The sequence below is a fragment of the Macaca mulatta genome, chromosome 13, assembly GCF_049350105.2.
Source record: "Macaca mulatta isolate MMU2019108-1 chromosome 13, T2T-MMU8v2.0, whole genome shotgun sequence".
NCBI lineage: Eukaryota > Metazoa > Chordata > Mammalia > Primates > Cercopithecidae > Macaca > Macaca mulatta.
In genome coordinates, this window is record NC_133418.1 from 18,424,684 (window position 1) to 18,438,575 (window position 13,892).

A 13,892-nucleotide genomic window follows, 5' to 3' on the forward strand; every position below is an offset into this window, starting at 1 on the left:
GAGTCTCACTCTGTCACCAGGCTGGAGTGCAGTGGCACAATCTCGGGTCACTGAAACCTCCGCCTCCTGGGTTCAAGTGATTCTACTGCCTCAGCCTCCTGAGTAGCTGGGATTACAACCATATGCTACCACACCAGCTAATTTTTGCATTTTTAGTAGAGACGAGGTTTCACCATGTTGGCCAGGATGGTCTCGATCTCCTGACCTCGTGATCTGCATGCACAGGGCTTTCCCCCAACCCCCCATTGCTTTTTATGTCCTTGAAAAAGAACTAAGACAACTGAAATGTGCCACCATACCCAGCTAATTATTTTTATTTATTTATTTGTTTTGAGACGGAGTCTCGCTGTGTCGCCCAGGCTGGCGTGCAGTGGTGCGATCTCGGCTCACTGCAAGCTCCGCCTCCTGGGTTCACGCCCTTCTCCTGCCTCAGCCTCCCGAGTAGCTGGCGTGAGCCACCGCGCCTGGCATTATTTTATTTTTTGTAGAGACAGGGTTTCACCATGATGCCCAGGTTGTTTCACATTGTTTTAATCCATGCTGGTTATAAACTCCTGGGCTCAAGCAATACACACTCCTTGGCCTCCCAAAGTGCTGGGATTATAGGCTGAGTCACTACACCCAGCCTCTATATCATGTCTTCTTTCATGGCGAGTAAGGTGACTAGAACGAATGTAGGCTTTACCGCATCTCTGACATTCATAGAGTTTTTCTTCAGTATGAATTCTTTCATGGAGGTGAAGGGAACTGAGGCGACTGAAGGCTTGGTCACATTGTTTACATTCATAGGCTTTCTCTCCAGTATGAGGACTTCTATGGTTACAAAGGGAACTCAAATGACTAAAGGCTTTCCACATTGTTTACATTCATAGGGTCTCTCTCCAGTATGAATGCCTCCATAGTAACCAAGAGAAGTGGAACAGCTGAAGGCTTTATCACATTTGGTACATTTATAGGGTCTTTCTCCCGTGTGAGTCCTTTCATGCGTCTTAAAGGAACAAGAAAATCTGAATGTTTTTCTACATTCCTCACATTCGTAGGGTTTCTCTCTAGTGTGAGTTTGTTCATATATTAGACAAGAACCGGAAACAGTGAACGCTTTACCACATTGTTTACATTTATAGGGTTTTTGTCCTGTGTGAGTTCTCTGATGTCTTTCAATTGAATTGAGAACATAAAAAGCTTTCCCACATATCGTACATTTATAACTGGAGTTCCGCTGTGCATTATCATGTGTCTTCCAACACCTGGAACAGAAACGAAGAGTTTCCCACACTGTTCACATTTATATTGCTTCTCTCCATATGGTTTGTATCCTGAGTGAGCTAGGATGTGACTATTAAGGAGGGAATGACGTACAAAGACTTTTCCACAAATACTTCATTCACATTGTTTTAATCCAGGAGAAATGTTCTCATTCAGATCAAGCTTTGGAATTTGGCTGACAACTGTCCATACTGACTACTGTCTTTTCTTTCACACAGTCTCTGTGTCATATGAATTCTGTAAAAAAAAAAAAAAAAAAAAAAAAAAGACAAGCACATTATTATTGGTTGGTTTAATAACTTTCTACTTATTAATAGGTCTTTGACTTACACTGCTACCAATACCAAGGAAAATGCTTTTTTTTTTTTTTTTGCCATGACTGAATTATTTGAAAGTAAATGGGTTACTACTGAAAACACAGCTACCACCTGCATGGCTATGACCAAATTAGTAACATTGATGTACACAATTTTGTAGTACTATTTTCAAGTAAACTGTTTTCCAAACACTGACTGCTACACTGAAGCACATTACATTTTGGGTGAAATTTTTCTAAAAAGAAATAAATTTCAAGTGACTCTTATTTGTTTTGATCGCTTGTTTTTAAGTTCATGACTAGCTAAGATTCCTTCAGAGGACTTTATTTCCTCTTCTCAGTGCAAATTATCTTATCTCTTTCCCAGATTTTTCAAAGTGATCTTCAATATTCTGGCCTTTCCATTTGTTTCCTAAAATACAGACCCACAAAATTATCATAAATTATTACAAACTATAGAAATATTACTAGATTTCATGTTCATTGTACAGAGTGCCCATGCCTGATTTCTTCACCAAATCATTCCCTTGCCACATTCCAAATCACAAATAGCACTGATGATAGGGAAATACTTCTGTAATTAAGTGAAATGTGTTGTCATTCTCACCTACAGAAGCCAGGTTCCTGCAGGTTTCCTGCATCACTTCTCTGCAGAGAATCTTCTGAGAAGAATCTAGCAAAGCCCATTCCTCCTGGGTAAAGTTCACAGCCACATCCTCAAAAGCCACGGGGTCCTAGAACATCCCACACATGTGGATAGAAGGATGGGTGGGACTGACAGCACTGGGAATCTATACTCAATCCATACGCTGTTTACATGATTCTAAAATTTCAAGCATTTATTCTGTGACTTGATTGTCACAACTCTTACTCTGTTCACACATACTCCCTCCCACACAGCAGTACGAATGCTAGAATTGAACTATTCAAAAAGGCAACAGCAAAGTAGAAACTCCCATCTTATTAGAGAATCCAGGGAGTAAGATGTGCTGCTAGGAGTTACCATTTAACTTCACTTTGTACATTTCTAGTATCTGTCATAATAAAGTCCTACCTGATGTGCATAAGAGAGTTAACATTATCAGTCCTGAGACTACTTATTCTTAAAAACACCTGCTCACAAAGTTCCATCTTTGTTTGTATTAGTAACTTACATTTTGAAAAGGATTCCACCAACCCAAGTAATAAGAATGACTCACTGCATCTAAATGGCTTATATTTGCCAAAACTTTTTCTGCTGAAGGTCTATTATTTTGTGTCACTGCAGTGGTGCTTAGGGAACCAGACACCAAAACACAGTCTGAACACTAAGTGTTCAATGAGTTTCCCTGGTAGACAATATTTTACAAATGCTGTCACTTGTTAACTGAGGAGTTGAGCCCATGCCATGTGATTACACCAAGACAGAGTAGGCTCATTAGATTTAACTGAGTAGTAAATAAAACCAATAATTGATATTTGGTAATACTAATGCCACAATTTTAAAAATTTCTATTGCACAATATCAAGGTAGAAAGGAATAAGAGGAAATGCGACACATGTTTTTTAAAATGACATTTATATCACCACTTCCAGATGTTATTCCTATGAAATCACAAAAATTCCCAACTCAGGTTGTTTTTGGGCAAGAAAAACTACTTTTTCTTACGTAGTAAAAATGACAAATGTCTAATGATTTTTAGTCATCTAAAAAAAGACTGATGGCTTGTCTAACATACTTCTAAGATTTTCAAACGAAAATATTCAGGACAGCACAGTATTAGCAGAGATGAGCAAGCAGATCAAAGGGAAAAAAAAGTGTTAATGACCCAGCATTTATATGGAAAGTTGATGAATGATAGAGTAGGCACTGTAGAATAGAAAAAGAAATCACATGCATTTTAAAATATGAGACAAACCAGGCTGGCATCTACTTGGGAAAATGCATTGTATTCTTCTCTATTCCATGAACCATAATCAACTTATTATATATTCAAATGTGAAAGATAAAACCAGAACACTTTCAGAAGTCACAGGAAGATTTTTTTTTTTAACGAAGGATTAGGCAGAATTTCTTTTATGTAAGAAAACAGTAACAAAGTAACAGACAAACTCAAACATATTAAAATTTAGGGAATAAAAAGAAAATAGAGTGGGCAGGGCATGGTGGCTCATGCCTGTCATCCCAGCAGCTTGAGAGGTTGAGGAGGGCGATCACCTGTGGTCAGGAGTTTGAGACCAGCCTGACCAACATATCAAAACCCTGTCGTTTTGTTGTTTGTTTGTTTGTTTGTTTTTTGAGACGGAGTCTCACATTGTCGCTTGGGCTGGGGTGCAGTGGCAATATCTTGGCTCACTGCAACCTCCACCTCCCGGGTTCAAGCAATTCTCTTGCCTCAGCCTCCCGAGTAGCTGGGATTACAGGTGCCTACCACGAGACTCAGCTAATTTTTTTGTATTTTTAATAGAGACAGGTTTTCATCATGTTGGTCAGGCTGCTCTGGAACTCCTGACCTCATGATCCGCCCACCTTGGCCTCCCAAAGTGCTGGGATTACAGGCCTGAGCCACTGTGCCAGGCCTAATACCCCATGTTTACTAAAAACACAAAAATTAGCTGGGTGTGGTAGTGGGTGCCTATAATCCCAGTTACTCAGGAGGCTGACACAGGAGAATCACTTGAACCCGGGAGGCGGAGGTTGCAGTAAGCAGAGATGGCGCCACTGCACTCCAGTCGGGCTACAGAGCAAGACAGTGTCTCCAAAAAAAAAAAAAAAAAAAAAACCCTCAGGTATCCAGATAAGAGGATACAAATGTGTCCACTGTCATAAATTCTTCACCATGCTGCAAGAGGGAAACTGACATTTTGGTGAATCTTTGTAAATCATCAATTTATCTATCACACTTTTATTTCAGCGGTAGCATTGACAAAGCTAAGTCCTACAATTCCATTTGAAATTACCTTTGAAAAGAACAGACCTTTAAAACTTACTACACTCACTCTGGGGAAGAAATAAATACGAATTTTTAGCAAATAAAATACATCATTTTACCTTGCCTCTTTGGAAATAGTATGTTTATCTTTCAAGCTGTACAGATAAAATGTATCTTACAGTCAATGAAAAACTGAAACTCAAATAAGTGGAGAAGCCTTTTCAAGGTAACAAATTCAGGAAGAGGCAGTGCAGACTCCAACACCTTTCTAAGTGTCACGGCAGGCCATTCTATCCCTCGGGACACCCATCCTGTTCAGTAAAGTGCTCAGTGACCACCTAGGAGGCACTGGCACTGCTCTTTGTCCTTCTGTGCGCCTTCAGTGCATTTTCATGTTCAGGTTCTTGCACATCCTCTCTGGGGTGGGTTTTCCTTGTCCTTTGGGACAGTTTTTCTCTCTTCACAAGTCTGTGACAATCTAGAGAGCAGAAACCATTTTTGCCTTTTCCTCTCAATATCAGCATCCCATTTGCAGACCATCAATGTGTCTCCGAGGAATCAAAACTCCGGCTGGAAGAACAGTTTTAATGACCTAGCTTTAATCACATTACGTTGTATTGTCCATTCATTTTAATGTCCTAAAATTTTAATAACCCTAAGGGGTCACCATTTTAGATGAAACTATACCAGGAGATTCCTCTAAGGCCAAGAGCATCCAGCTACTCCCCTGAGAGACTCTACCCCCTACCTCAGGCTGTCCTTGGCGATGAGGTGACCCCGGGGCTGATACTCACTAGACCCTCCAACAGACATGGCCACTGTAGGTATCCTGGGTCATCCCCAGACAGTTCTAAAATACCAGGACTAGGAAAAGACAGGAGGGTGGTTGAGAACTCAACACCCTGTAAAGTTTTCACGTGGGGACCTCAACCTAAAGACATTTTGATAATATGTACACTTAGGAAAGATGAAAAGAAGAGAGGCACAAAGATTTTTTTTTACAGTAGAGTGTCAGATGATTTATTCTCCGCTTTCCTCTCATGTAAAGTGCTTGGAAACAGAAAAATATTTTGACCAGCACTGTATTCCCAGCACCTTACGAGGCCGAGGCGGGAGATAAATTAAAGTCAGGAGTTCGAAACCCACCCAGCCAACATGGCAAAACCCTGTCTCTACTAAAAATACAAAAATTAGTTGGACGTGGTGCTGGGGGCCTATAAGCCCAGCTACTTGGGAAGCTGAGGCAGGAGAATCGCTTGAACCCAGGAGTCAGAGGTTGCAGTGATCTGAGACTGCATCATTGCACTCCAGCCTGGCTACAGGGCGAGACTCCGTCTCAAAAAAAAAAATATATATATATATATATAAAATATATACATTTAAAATTATTACATGTAGATAGTATTTGAAGTCATGGGACTGACTGTAGGTAGAAACAAGAGAAGGCAAGGAAAGTTTTTATATTTATATATAATTATATAAAATTAATATACATAATTATAATATATAAATATAACATATAGGCTGGGCACAGTGGCTTACACCTGTAATCCCAGCAATTTGGGAGTCCGAGGTGGGCAGATCACTTGAGGTCAGGAGTTCGAGACTAGCCTGACCAACATGGAGAAACTCTATCTCTACTAAAGATACAAAAATTAGCCAGGCATGGTGGTGCGTGCCTGTAATCGCAGCTACTCAGGAGACTGAGGCAGGAAAATCACTTGAACCCGGAAGGTGGAGGGTGTGGTGAGCCCAGATTGCGTCATTGCACTCCAGCCTGGGTGACAAAGGTTAAACTCCGTCTCAAAATAAATAAATAAATAAAACAAGAAATATATATTTACGTCTAAATATATAATTGTAATACATAAATGTATATATAAATATACATTTGTTATAAATTTATTGATGTATGAAATATGCTTATTTCTGAGATAGGCTCTGGCTCTGTCACCCAGGCTGGAGTGCAGTGGCACTATCATAGCTCATTGGAGCCTTGAACAGATGGCTCAAGCGATCCTCCCACCTCAGCCTCCTGAGTGGCTAGGATTGGATGCACACACCACCATGCCTAGCTAATTTTAAAATTTTTTGTGGAGACAGGGTCTTCCTTTTTTGCCTAAGCTGGTCTTGAACTCCTGGGCTCAAATGATCTTCCTGCCTCATGCTTCCAATGTGTTAGACGTGGGCCACTGCATCTGGTCTAATGCATTTTTTAATTTGCGAGTTTATATTATTTAATATTTTGAAGTACTGAATGTGTTGAACAACCAACTTGCAGAATTCCCGAACAATGGATAGTCAGCTCTCATGTCCTGGTTCCAATCGCCCCAGCACACCATGGCTAGAAATCTTTCAGCCAACTTCCACTTATATGTCCCGGGGCAGGACAATGTCACTTGGCCAATCCCCACTAAGAGGGACTCTAGAAAGGCAAGAAACTATTCTGTTCTCTATAATGGAACCTCACCAGGGAGAAGGCAGCTGAGAGGGCCAGCTGGGCCCTTCAACCAGAAGCTTCCACCATCGACCCACTGCCCTAGAACTACACCGTGCTGGGCATTTGGGGCACTGTTATGAGCAAGAGTTTCCATTTTTCTTCTCATGGGACCTTCAAGCTAGTGGCAAGAGACAATTTATTTTTTTTTTTTTGAGACGGAGTTTTGTTCTTGTCACTCAGGCTGGAGTGCAATGTTGTCATCTCGGCTCGCTGCAACCTCTGCCTTCTAGATTCAAGCAATTCTCCTGCCTCAGCCTTCCGAGTAGCTGGGATTACAGGATTGCACCACCATGTCTAGCTAATTTTTGTATTTTTAGTAGAAATGGGGTTTCACCATGTTGGCCAGGCTGGTCTGGAACTCCTGAGCCACTGCACCCAGTCAAGAGGGAGATTTTCAATCAATAACTATAATTGTGATGAATGCCAGAAAGAAGAATGTGTGTGATGGGGAAGGGACCTAAGTTATTGTCTCATATTTTAACACTTTCACAGGCGATAACTATAAACTTAGAAGGTTAAAACAACACACACTTTTAAGCCAATTTTGGCAAGCTAAGAGTTGAGCGCATTTTAGCGGGTCCTGTGCTTGGGATCTCACGCTAAGCAGCTGGGCTGCATCCTCATCTGAGGCTCCACCAGGGCAGAATGCATTTCCACATCCGCTGAGGTTACTGGCAGAATTCATTTCCTCGGACCCGCTTGGCAAGGGCCCAGCTTTTTGCTTCCTTGCCTACGGGGCCCCTCCAAAGGTCTTTTCTCAGCACATCATCTCCCTCTGGCAGCCCCTGCAGGCGGAACCTTTCTCTCAAGTCTGCGAAGGTGATGCACTGTGACAGTGACATCCCATTGCTTTTGCCAGGCTCTATGGGTTAGAAGCCAGTCACTGGTTTTGCTCGTACCCAAGGTCAGGAAGACTATACAAGGACATAGGTTATTGGGGGGTCAGCCACTTTAGGGTGTGGCTGCCACCACTGAACTTGGTGAGAATTTAAGGGTTGGTAGGAGCTGGCCAGGTACGGGGTGAGGGTGTGTCAGGCAGGGGTGAGGGCATGCAGGGGGATGCAGAGGCCTGCACCCTGGAATGTCCTTTCACTCCCTGAGGGTTTGTTCTCTTGATCCCTGAGTACATCCCAGAACACGGTGGGGCCCTAGCAGGGGAGAGGTAGGGCAGCATGTGTTGTTCATCTGGAGACCTTGTTAGGCAAATCAGATTAGGGGCCAGGCTTTCAGTGGTGGGTGTGAGCGTGGGAGTGATGAGTGTTCAGGTGTGTGTGGGAAGAGCGATGGGGATGAGGTCAGCCTCAGCCACCATGAAAACCTTAACTGTGCATCCACCCATCCCAGCAGTATCCCTGAGTGAGTGCCTTCAGGGTGCAGGTCCTGTTTTACACAGGTCCCAGTAGCTGGGACCACAAGTACGCGCCACCACGATCGGCTAAGTTTTTGTATTTTTAGCAGAGATGGGGTTTCATCTTGTTGGCCAGGCTGGTTTCGAACTCCTGGCCTCAAGTGACCCACCTGCCTCGGCCCCACAAAGTACTGGGATTACAGGCGCGAGCCACCGTGCCCGGCCCTACTTCACTCCTAAAGCCCACCATACGTGCTTTCAAATGTTTGGTGAATCACAAAGTGAACGAGTGAATGGGACTACGTGACTTCGGGCAGCGGGCAATCCTATTCCTTGGACCTCAGTTTCACTTTTTGTAAAGCAAGCCTGTCTCTCGCTCTCTGCCCTAAAAGCCTGAGTTCTGGGCTTGAGATGAGCGCGTCCTGTAGACCAGACTGCAGGTGGACGTAGAGCTGGGTCTTCTAGGAGGCCAGGATCCGGCCAGCTCTTGGGTACCGTCCTCCCGCGGAAACCTGTACGCCCAATCCCAGCACCGCCCCGCCCAGCCTCCATTTGTTCCCCTAGGCCCCGCCCTCTCCGCGCGGCTCGCTCCCCATTGGCCGGGGGGCGGGCCCTGGGCGCCCGGCTCCGCTGGGGGCGGGGTAGCGGGCGGCAGGCGGGGCCCTGTGCACCTGCATGATGTGTTTTCCGGCCGCAGCCCGGCGCCAGCTGCAGCTCCTTGATCCGAGCCGGATCCTGAGCGTGGAACACGGGCTGAAGCGGCGGCAGCGGCCCCGCCCCGGGGCTCCGTGGTTGAGGCTGCCTCGGCTCTGTCGGCTGCTCAGCTGCGCTCCAGTCGGCCCAGGCGCCGCGGCGAGGAGCGAGCGCTCCGAGGCGGCGGCCTGAGGTGAGAACGGGCAACGAGGTCTCCGGACCGGACGGGGGTCTCTGCCCCGGGCGAGGCGGCTCCGAGCTGGGTTCCGCAGGGTCCGAGGTCGGGATCCGGGGTCCTTGCGCCTGGGCTTTGTCTCGGCCTCGGGTGGTACCGGGGGCTTCGCGCCTGCTACGATACCGCGTGGGCCCGCGCGGGGGTCCCGGTCGTCCTGCCGGTAGGGGCCGGTCCCCACTGCTCCCCGGCTCCCCGCATCTGCCACGGAGGGGGCTGCATGGACCCGGGCGCTGGCTTCTGAGCCGAGATGGCGTCACTGCACTCCAGCGTGGGCGACTGAGTGAAACTCCGTCTCGAAGAAAAAAACCTGGTCAATTGTTTTACCCAGCCTAGGTACGTGTGGCAGAGCCGAATGAAAGCTTAGAAAAAGACGACTTGAGAACTAACCTAGCAGAGGAATCAGGCGGGTTGTGTTGTTACTAAGTGGAATTTGCACTGTTTTCTCCCAGGCCTCGCTGAGTTGTGTACAACAGAGAGCTCAGGTGTTGGGGGCAGTTGACCGGTTGAAGAATGCATTACTATTATGTGAGAAATACTGGCCTTTGAAAAAGCAGAACTGGATCCACGTTCTTGACTGGTAACTCTATCATCTAGTTTGTAAGTTCACTGAAAAATTCTTATGACAGTGGGGAAAGGATTGGGGCGTCTGCATTGGTTTGTGTAATATAGGTCATATGAAAGAGCATTTAGGCTGGAGGGAGACTTTTCACCTGTCTACTTTCACAGGACAATTCCATCATGATTTGAAGATTTTTGAGTGAAAACTACATTGTTCTGCTATGTGTTTCGGGGCAAATTTATACATACAATTTGCTTAAATATTTCAGATGATACAAGAATATATGTGTGGGGTAAAAAGCTGAAATTTGCATTCCCCCTTCTCTAGAAGTAACCATTGTGAATAGTTAAGTCTGTATTCCAGCTATTTTGTATACTATAAATACACTGTGAACATTTGAGTGTATATAGACATGTATGTTACACACAGTTTTAGAGGTGGAATATTGCTCTGTTGCCCATGCTAGTCTCAAACTCCTGGGCTCAAGTGACCCTCTCGCCTCAACCTCCCAAAGTTTTGGAATTACAGGCGTAAGCCACCGCGCCTGGCCTGCATGAGTATATTTAGTAATTGCTAAGTTACTCTGTCCAGTACGTGTCTATTGAAGTCCCCCATGTGCCAAGCATTATTCTGAATACCTTATATGCACCAATTGACTTAATTTTTAGAGCAGCTCTCTTATTGTGGCCCTTTTACAGTGAGGAAACTGAACCACAGAGAGGCTGGGGACGTCGTCTAACATCACACAGCCAGTGCTGTTGGAATTGAGGTTTGAACCCAGACAGCTGGCTTCAGATCTCTTAGCTGTTATCGTAGATGGCACACCCAAACCTTAGGGCCGCCTCCCAAGCCTTGCCTGAGCTCTGCCTGAGCTCTGCGAGAGCCGTGTATGTGAGGTTTCTTTCCTCTTTAAGAACACAAGTCTTGGAATTGTCCCAGACCCTGGTAGGACCTCTTGAGGACCAAAAACAGGGATTCTTCAAGCCTGTCCCAAGGGCCAGATCTCTGATTTAGCTACTTGGAAGGTAGATGTAGAAGAGAGTAATTTTACCAGAACAAAAAGTCAGGATGGCTGGGCTGACTCGGCCAGATGCAGTGGCTCATGCCTGTAATCCCAGCACTTTGGGAGGCCGAGACAGGTGGATCACCTGAGGTCGGGAGTTCGAGAGCAGCCTGACCAACAAGTTGAAAGTATGTCTCTACTAAAAATATGAAAATTAGCTGGGCGTTTTGGCGGGTGCCTGTAATCCCAGGTACTTGGGAGGCTGAGGCAAGAGAATTGCTTGAACCCGGGATGCAGAGGTGGCAGTGAGCTAAGATTATGCCACTGCACTCCAGCTTGGGTGACAGAGCGAGACTTCATCTCAAAAAAACAGAAGGAAGGGGAAAGGGAATGCCTGGGCTGACTCACAGGGAAGAGGCCCTACAGCAGCCGTAGGACATTGGCCACTTGGGTGGAAAAGAAGGAAGGAAGAGCTTCACCCATGGCGGTGACCTGGACTGCAGAAACCACACTAAACAGTCCACATCCTGGAGCCTGGCCACCCCATTTGCTTCTCTTCTCCTTGGGTAGAGGGTGTGTGGAGCTTTCTACCCCGGAGGCTGAGCAGCGCAGCTTCTAACCAGGGTAGGCGTTTGTCTGTCCCTGGGAATACAGACAGCATTCTCATAAGCAGCCCAAATACTCCTGAACAGCTTTTTGTAGGGTGGGGCAGGGCGGGGCAGAGGATCATTTTGACTCCTAGGTACCTTTTCCACTTTCACTGCTGATAACTGTGTTACAGATTAAAGTTTTGTTTTTGATACTGAAGAGGGCTTAAGAGAGTGAGCTATTATGGCACATCTAAGTCTACTAAAATAGAACCACAGGGTAGTGTAGGAAAATCTCTTCTAAATTATGGATCATATATGGTGAACGTTAGAAGCCATGTGTACCTAAGTTGAAAAATCAAACCATGTCTTGTATTTGGGTGACCCCGGTAAGTCTGGATGTCACTGCGCCTTGTGTGAACACAGGATGCTGAGGTGCAGGGATCAACAGGCTTTTTCTGGACATCTTGCGCTTCTCCCTTGGGGTAAAGTGGGGCGGCAGTAGCAGCGCACAGCTGTAGGGCCCCTAATATTTGTCAGCTGGCTTACATGTGGGATTCCATTTAATGCAATCTTGGAGGTAAAATTATGTTATTGAAGATGAAGATAGAGGCTTAGAGAAGTTAAGAAAATTGTTCAAGGTCACATCATTTGTTTTGTTTCGTTTTGTTTTTGAGACAGTTTTGCTGTTCTTGCCCAGGCTGGAGTGCAATGGTGCGATCTCGGCTCACCACAACCTCTGCTTCCCAGGTTCAAGTGATTCTCCTGCCTCAGCCTCCCGAGTAGCTGGGATGACAGGCATGCGCCACCACGCCACGCTGATTTTGTATTTTTAGTAGGGATGGGGTTTTTCCGTGTTGGTTACGCTGGCCTTGAACTCCCAACTTTGGGTGATCCACCCAACTCAGCCTGCCCAAGTGCTGGGATTACAGATGCGAGCCACCACGCCTGGCCAAGGCCATGTAATTTCTTAAGTTGAAAGATGAAGTACTGGATGAACTCAGAAGTTTGACTTCAAGGCCCTTGATCTTTCCATAACACGTGGTTCCTTCCCTGGTTGGTCGGAGTGACTGAAGAACTGAAGGAATCTGTGTTTTGTGGAAAGAGGACCTGAGGGGTGTATGGTCTTTCCAGGCTTGGAATCTGCCATGCTGGGCTTCTGAATTGTATAACTTGACCATATAGAAAGAAGCCCCTCATTTAAGACTTATTCTTTGGGGAAAATGAAGGAAAGCCGCCCACATAAGACAGGCAGAGGTGACTTTCTCAGAGTTGCTGTGGCAAGAGAGTCGGCACCGTCACTTGCGTGTGGCAGAGACTGACATGCAAGTGAGTGGCGGATGAGGAGTGAGGAAGCTTCAGGATGGAAAGAACGGCCCCCAGTGGAGGCTGTTGTGGGGGTTGGAGGCGGCTGTACATAAGTGGGGTGTCCTATGTGATTGGGTAGGGGCATATTTGACTTTCTCTGAATGATCCTAACTGGAAACACTGGGCCAAAATTAGGGTGGCTGTCAGTTTTGAGTCAAGTCCTGGTCACCTGGGACAGAGTTGTGGTTTAGTTTCTGGGTTGTGGAGAGAGAGCAGTCTGGCTTCCTGTCTGATGTGCTAGCCTGGCTGGCCTCCTGGCTGTTGACTGTAGATAGGGGATTGGTTTCCTGGGTGGGCAGCTACAGGTTGTGATCTGAGTTCTGTCTTTATACATATGATCAGGCATGGTCTGTTTGTATATTCAGTCCCTCATTTTTCTTGTCAGTAAAAATATCAAGTGACAAATTGGATACATTGGGAAGATTTTAGATGTCTGTGTCCCCTGGAGGAAGTTTTCACATTCACATTGAGTCAGAATGAATATAAACAATGGGGCTATTTATCTTGAAGATTTTAAAAGAGGAAATCTTCAACAATACTACCTCGGCGCCATTGCCTCTCTGTCCATCGTTAGGGAATGTGTTTTTATGCACCGCCGGCTCATCGTCCACCAGTTTGTGGTTGATCCAGTTCTCTATACGTCTTACCTTGTGTGTATTTCATTGTTTGCTAGTGTTACCTTTCCCCTTCATCAGTGTAGTTTATTTGTGTAGCCTCTGTTGATAGGAAGTTATTTGTGGAATTTGTGAATGGAAGGGACCTTGGAGGTCTGCTAAGTCAACCAAGTGATTTTAGAGATAAACGGAAATACAGGGAAATGTTCCAGCTTTTTTGGTGGCAAAACCAGGAATAGAAAGCAGTGTTCTTTGTGCCACAATGTCATTGAAAGACAGCTCAATGTGGGCCTAAAATGCAGAGTAACTAACTTTCATTTATCTCTGCTTCTGACTCTTGTTATCAGACATTTTAAATTGACCTAAATGTGTTAGCAGAAATATGAAAAGTCCTGACTTGTTTACATATAAGGTACTTTGTCGCCTACTCATTTGGTTGTTTTTTTCAACAGGATTGAAAAGACATTGTTATAAACTGAATGTTTATGTCT

The 13,892-nt window shown here is 45.3% G+C and overlaps 1 pseudogene; it reads right to left on the reverse strand.

The window, feature by feature from the left end:
• Positions 1 to 560: 560 nt before the first annotated feature.
• LOC114675440 (uncharacterized) lies at positions 561 to 7,836 on the reverse strand (annotated as a pseudogene).
• Between the last annotated feature and the right edge of the window lie 6,056 nt (positions 7,837 to 13,892).